Source organism: Strix aluco, chromosome 4 (assembly GCF_031877795.1).
Source record: "Strix aluco isolate bStrAlu1 chromosome 4, bStrAlu1.hap1, whole genome shotgun sequence".
In the NCBI taxonomy this organism is placed as follows: domain Eukaryota; kingdom Metazoa; phylum Chordata; class Aves; order Strigiformes; family Strigidae; genus Strix; species Strix aluco.
The window spans coordinates 93023592-93029591 of record NC_133934.1 but is presented as its reverse complement, the minus strand read 5'-3'; positions in this window follow the sequence as shown (position 1 = coordinate 93029591).

The window sequence follows — 6000 nt, the reverse complement described above, 5'->3', positions numbered from 1 at the left end:
GGAGCATGGCAGGGAGAGCTGACCTGAACCAGCCAAAGGGATATTCCATACTGTAGAATGTCACACCCAGTATAGAGACTGGGGGGAGTTGGCTGGGACATGGATCACCGCTCCAGCATCAGTCAGCAGGTGCTGAGCAATTGCATTGTGCATCACTTGTCTTTTCTTGGGTTTTATTTCTCTCTTTTTTTCATTATATTCCTTTTCATTACAATTATTATTATATTTTATTATTATTGTCATTAGTTTAGTTTAGTTATTAAACCATTCTTAACTCATGAGTTCTACTTTTTTTTTTTTTATTCCTCCCCATCCCACTGGGAGGAGGGAGGTGGGAATGAGCAGCTGCATGGTGCTTAGTTGCTGGCTGGGTTTAAACCACCACCTGCTCTACCTGTTATTAGTCTAAAGACTGATGTGGAGCTCTAGGGATCCCAGATATTTACATCTCTGTGATTCAATGTTAGATGAACTCAGTTAACTAATGAAAGATGGCTGTCTAATAAAAGATGGGATCTCTCCTTTTCACTCATCACCAGTACACATACAGTTTCCCTGCAGGGACTTCACAGCTCTGTTCATGATGAGCAAGTCAAGCCATGTCATCTCATACCATAAATCTGAGGAAGTACCAACTCTGAAAATAGAACTGAAAAAGATCCTTAAGAGAACATCTGCATCATCCCATTGCCTTAAGGAAATTAGGTCTGATTGAGTTAAACTGCTGCTGTGAGGTGTTTATCTAACCTGTTCTTAAAAGCCTCCTATGACAGAATACCACTGCTTTCATAGATGGAAGACTTTTTATAAAGCTTAAACCAAGTCTCCTTTGCAGTGTTTTAAACCAATTACTTCTTGTTTCAGCTACCGTAGATACGACCAAAAAAAATTCTCTTGCTTTACCTCAATTCCTAATCTTTGAGAAAGGCTCTTCTCTAAGACTCTGATCTTCCAGCTTCCATCAACATTTCTGCAACTCAGCACGTTTTCTGGCACGTTTGCTTGTTCTCCTCGCTCTCCTCTGGATTTCTTCCAGGTGGTTTACATCTTTATTGGAGTGCAGTGCTGAAAGCAGGACAATTCTCCAGGTGTGGCCTTCCAGCACAAGATAGAGGGAGAAGTATTACTTTAGAAGTCCTGTATATGATAGGCCTACTTATATATTCTTTGCACTAGCAAGACATCACTGACTCAGGTTCAAGTCTTGCCCCAGACTGCTTTGATCCATCCCAGTTTTTCTTCTACTGTGTTGCCAACAGGTCCTTTTGCATCCATGCAGCCAACACACCCTACTGGCTTGAATCCTATTTGATAGAGAAACAGCTAGATTCCAGGAAATCAGACATCATTCTTTTTCCACAGAAAGAACAGATCTGCATCTCTCTGCTTCTTAAAAGATAAATGTGGCCAAATTTTAACACAAAGCAAAAATAAGGTTTGGCATAAAGTACCAGCTGTTGTGTGGTATATATACCTGTTGCACTTTTGTAGTATTGCTAACAAGTTCTACAGCTGCACAAGCTCTGCAGTGCTTTAGCAGCTAAGAAAAACACTACTTGACAGTTGAGAGTCACAGTCTGTTAGGAGCATCACTCACAGTTGTCTTTCATCAGGCAAAACAACTCCTTCTGCTCTTTTAGATTACCTTGCAGTTAGGCACATTCAGATCTTCCAAAACAAGTAGGATTAATAATGCCTGAGAAAGATGGGAACACTGAAGATCAATGGCAAAAAAATCAAGATCTAGTGTGTTGTCCACACTCTGCAAGTTCTTTTCTCAGCATCACCCCATCAGACAGAAGATACATATTTCTTTCAAAACCACCTAAGCAGAGGTCATAGGCAGTGCAACCCATAGATTTGAATTCCCAGCTCTCCTGGGTGTCTTGGTTTTTTAGCAGCTCGTGCACCTGACCATGAACAGAAAAATAGAAGATGCTCAGCAGAAATACATATTAAGGATGAGAGATATGGGGGGAAAAAAAAATAAAAAAGGAGGGAAAATGTTAATCAATGTTTGTCCAGATGCCAGTGAAGATTATGGTTTAGATTCTCTTCTTCTTAGATTTCTATCTTGTACTCACAGGTAACTAGTAGCTCAGTGTCATCCAGAAAGACGTTCTGGATGCTTGGCTTTCTGTTTGTTTGGCTTTCTGTTTGTTCTTTCCCAGCAGGAGAAAGTGTGTGCAACAGAGGCCATGGTTTGATAGGCCATGGGATTTGAATGCACGCATTCCAGTGTTTCCTTCTTTAACAAACATTGAAGAAACATGCCCCACACAAGTCGCAAGCAGTGTAAGGTTTCTGAAAACCTTGAAGTGGTGTTAGTGATCTCTTAACATAACTGAATATCTAATTCCAGGGCAAATCCAGCTTTGAATGGGATCTGATACTCTGTGGGAGACCTGTGGCAAGAGTAGAGTCAAATCCGTAGCTGCCTGGTTACATTGAACACTGCTAGAACTCCCTACCCATTGCGGGCTCCATGCCCAAGTTCATGTTAAAAGATGTTAATTGCTGAGACCAGATCATTGTTTGCAGGGCAGGTAAGTCCCTGACTCGCCAACACTGTTGGTGATGGCATAAAGCCTGTGATGTATGCTGCTATGTGAGATCTTCAGGCAAGCATGGGTTCCAAGTGTTCAGAGGTATCTGAAGTGCAGGTGAAATGGCCAGACACAAACATGCAGAATTCACCTTCATTGAATAGTCTGTTGCACATACAAACTCAGCCTGTCCTCATAACCCAACTTGGTGGGGTTCAGCTTCTGTCCAGAGAGGAAATAATCCAAACCCTCACCACCCTTGATGGCAGCAGTGAGCTAAATGCATCTAAAACAATGTTAAGTATCCATGGGAAATCCATGGGAATTTAGCCTGAGAATGTGAGCTGGATCCAGACAAATGCCAGCATCTCCCCAAGGCACTGAAGGAAATAATGCTGATTAAAGTAGCGGAGGATCTGGCACATGGCTACATTGCTGAGAAGTAACTCAGAGGGGAAGAAAAGTTGTGTAGAGCGGTAGAAGCTGGACTTCTCTCCTACTTCTGCAGCTCTCTGTTTTACTTGTCACATGTCAGAGAGCTGTGCCGAGACTCATTTCTCACTTCATTGAACTAGCCCCATCTTCTATTGCTGAGTATGGAAGAATTCAGCAAATAATGTTTCCAGCACACTTTTGAAGGGACTCTATGAGCATGAAGTATTGTTGCTGCTGTTGTTAGAAACAAGAACACAGTCTGCTGCTGAATAATTCATTTTATGTGGAAAACAGCCAGCGAGTTGTTGAACAAAAATGCTGTACAATGAGACATAATTACCAAGTGGGTACAGGGAGCAGGATGGAGCTCTCAGGTTGGCTGGTGGTGACGTCAGGCCACAGAAAAGCACAGATGTGTGTTGGGTCGCATACTTCATTTTCTGAATTATTGTAACACTTTGACTTTAACCTTTGGGATATCCAAGGACTACCTGATTTGGAGGGACCATCTCTGGTGGAGAAAGGGGATTCAGTGTCCCCAGCTTTTTTTTGTACTTGACCTTTCTGGTAAGACTGTAGAAGCAGTAACTAGTGCTGGCTGGGAGGTACTATCCTGTCACATCAATACTGTTTTTCTTGACAGGATGAATGGGCAGAGCTGCTCATTCCCCACAGATGTGCCATGCTGAGGACACCAAAACTTTCTGCGACGGTTTTTAAAAACAGAAAAGAGATTCCCTACCTCAGGGAGCTGCTTGAAAAAAGATACCAGCATTCACAGAGCTCAGCCTGCAGTGTGGGAGCTCTAGACAGAAGTCTCCATTCTTCATCAAATCACACACAAAACCCTCCCTCCGCTCTGGCTTGGGAAGAAAACCCATTCCTGTCCCTAAGGCTATATCCTTTGTTCACACATGGTCAATCATTGGCTAGAAAATGGATACAAGATCTCAAAATCTTCTGCAAAACTGTATTGTCATTTATGTGCTGCGGTGCCCTGATTCTTGTTCAGGGACTGTGAAAGCTTTCAGTGTACTGGAAAAAAAAAATTAGAAATGAAAGCAAAAACTAAACCAGAAACTGAGACTTACTTCAGCTCACTTGTCATCAGAGTTAAACAAAAAACAGAACTTCCAGATACTACTGACAGATTCAAGCCTGATTTAAGAGACTGAAAGACAGAAGTCCCTCCTGCATCCCAGGTCTCTGGCTAATTCTGGCCTGTGAGCCAGATTCAAGGGATGGGGAGCCTGGAAGATATGGGTGGCTTGGAGCCAGGCAGAGAAAGTGGAACATGAGAAGAGGCTTTATCATGCATTTTCTTTATAACAGCCAAAATACCCTTCTGTTCTTTCTCATATATCCTAGAGAGAGCACAACTGAAGTGTGAAGAACTGTTTAATGGATTTAGTAATAGTATTGATCTTCTGTCATTTAAAAAGGGACTCAGAGCTTAATCAGATCTGTAGAAGTGTCTCATCATTCACTTTGCCAAAGGAAAGGATTAGATATCAGAGAAAGAAAAGGCCCTTCATCAGGCATGGGTTTGCTCTGCAGGATGAAAATCCATCCATTTACTCTTACCTGCCTATGTATTTAAATAGGAAAGAATCCAAACGACTCTCCATGAGATTCTGCCTGGAGGAATTAATACAGCAGCAATAAACAGATGTAGATTCAGCAATGCAGCAAACTGGCTCTTAGATTTTCAACACCCTGATTTAGCTCCATAGTCTGGTCACCTAAGCATTAATGGTAGAAATTGTATTGCTGGTAACAGTCAGAAACAGGTTGAACAAGTTTTCACCTTCTAAGGTGCCTTCCTGCTACTGTGTTACAAAGCAAGGTTACTTGCAGGCTGAACACATCTGACTAAGAAGCAACACTGAGAAAGAATAAACCAGAAACTCTCTGATGCCATTTTTACAGTCACCTTTGAGACAACAGAAATTTGTCTCATCGCACCGTTGCCTGTAAAGCCCCCTCAAGAAACACTGAGATAGTTTCATTTCCTTGACACTTGAAGCCTGTCCCTGACCTGTCTTTCAGGGTGCCTGCAGATGAGACAGGGCAGTTTTATATCTGTGTTGTGGCACTACTGAAGCCGTGCTGACACGGTGTAGAGGCTGGAGAATTGGCTACTCAACATGAGTTGGCTCTACCAGTGAGCAAAATATTTCAGGTTGAACATAAACAGTGACTTTGCAGTGAGAATGTGTTTGTTAACATCTCAGAAAATCTCAGTATATTCCAGGATAGGCACACACACATATATATACTTGCAGGATAACTACGATGAATATTCTGGTTTGATTTGGCTTGCAGCAGATAAACAGCTAATCCAATTCCATGCAAATTCTACACCAGTTTCTACCACTGAATCCCACAAACAATAGAGAGAATTCAAGAACCTCTGTATTTCCCATCACTGGAAACATTTCTCAATAGTTTAGTTTCTTGTACTTCTTTTTGGAGACTTTTACTTTAAACACCTCACTATTTAATATAGGAAGCTTGCAGGTGGATTTCTTTCTTGGATCAATATTGATCTACCTTGATCAACACTGCCATTCTACTTGTTCATCCTGATCCACGCTTGCACTTAGTTGTGGGTTTGCCATTGCCCTGGCAGGTTTGCAGAGAAGATGATGGAACGTTATTTGGGACCTGGAGGTTTTGGACATGCCCTGTCTCTCAAACATATATGTGAGGAAAGGAAGGTGCATGAAGCCAAATGACCAAGAAGGGGTTAATCCTTTCATTTTCTAACTGTAAGGAACCTTCTTCCAAGGCAGAGGTAGGTTAGCAGGTGAGCAGGGTATCTGCTTGGAGCAGCAGAGGCAGGCAATCCCAACGTGGCCTTCAAAGCATGGAAACATCGCTCTCTGAATCAGAGACAACTTCAGCGTGGCAGGAGGAGACACTGCCAAATTTTAAGAGGGCGAACGGGCAAGCTGGCAGTGACTGCCAGGGAGGCGGAGGGCGAGGAGGAAGGGACAGTGGGAGTGTAAATTCTCAC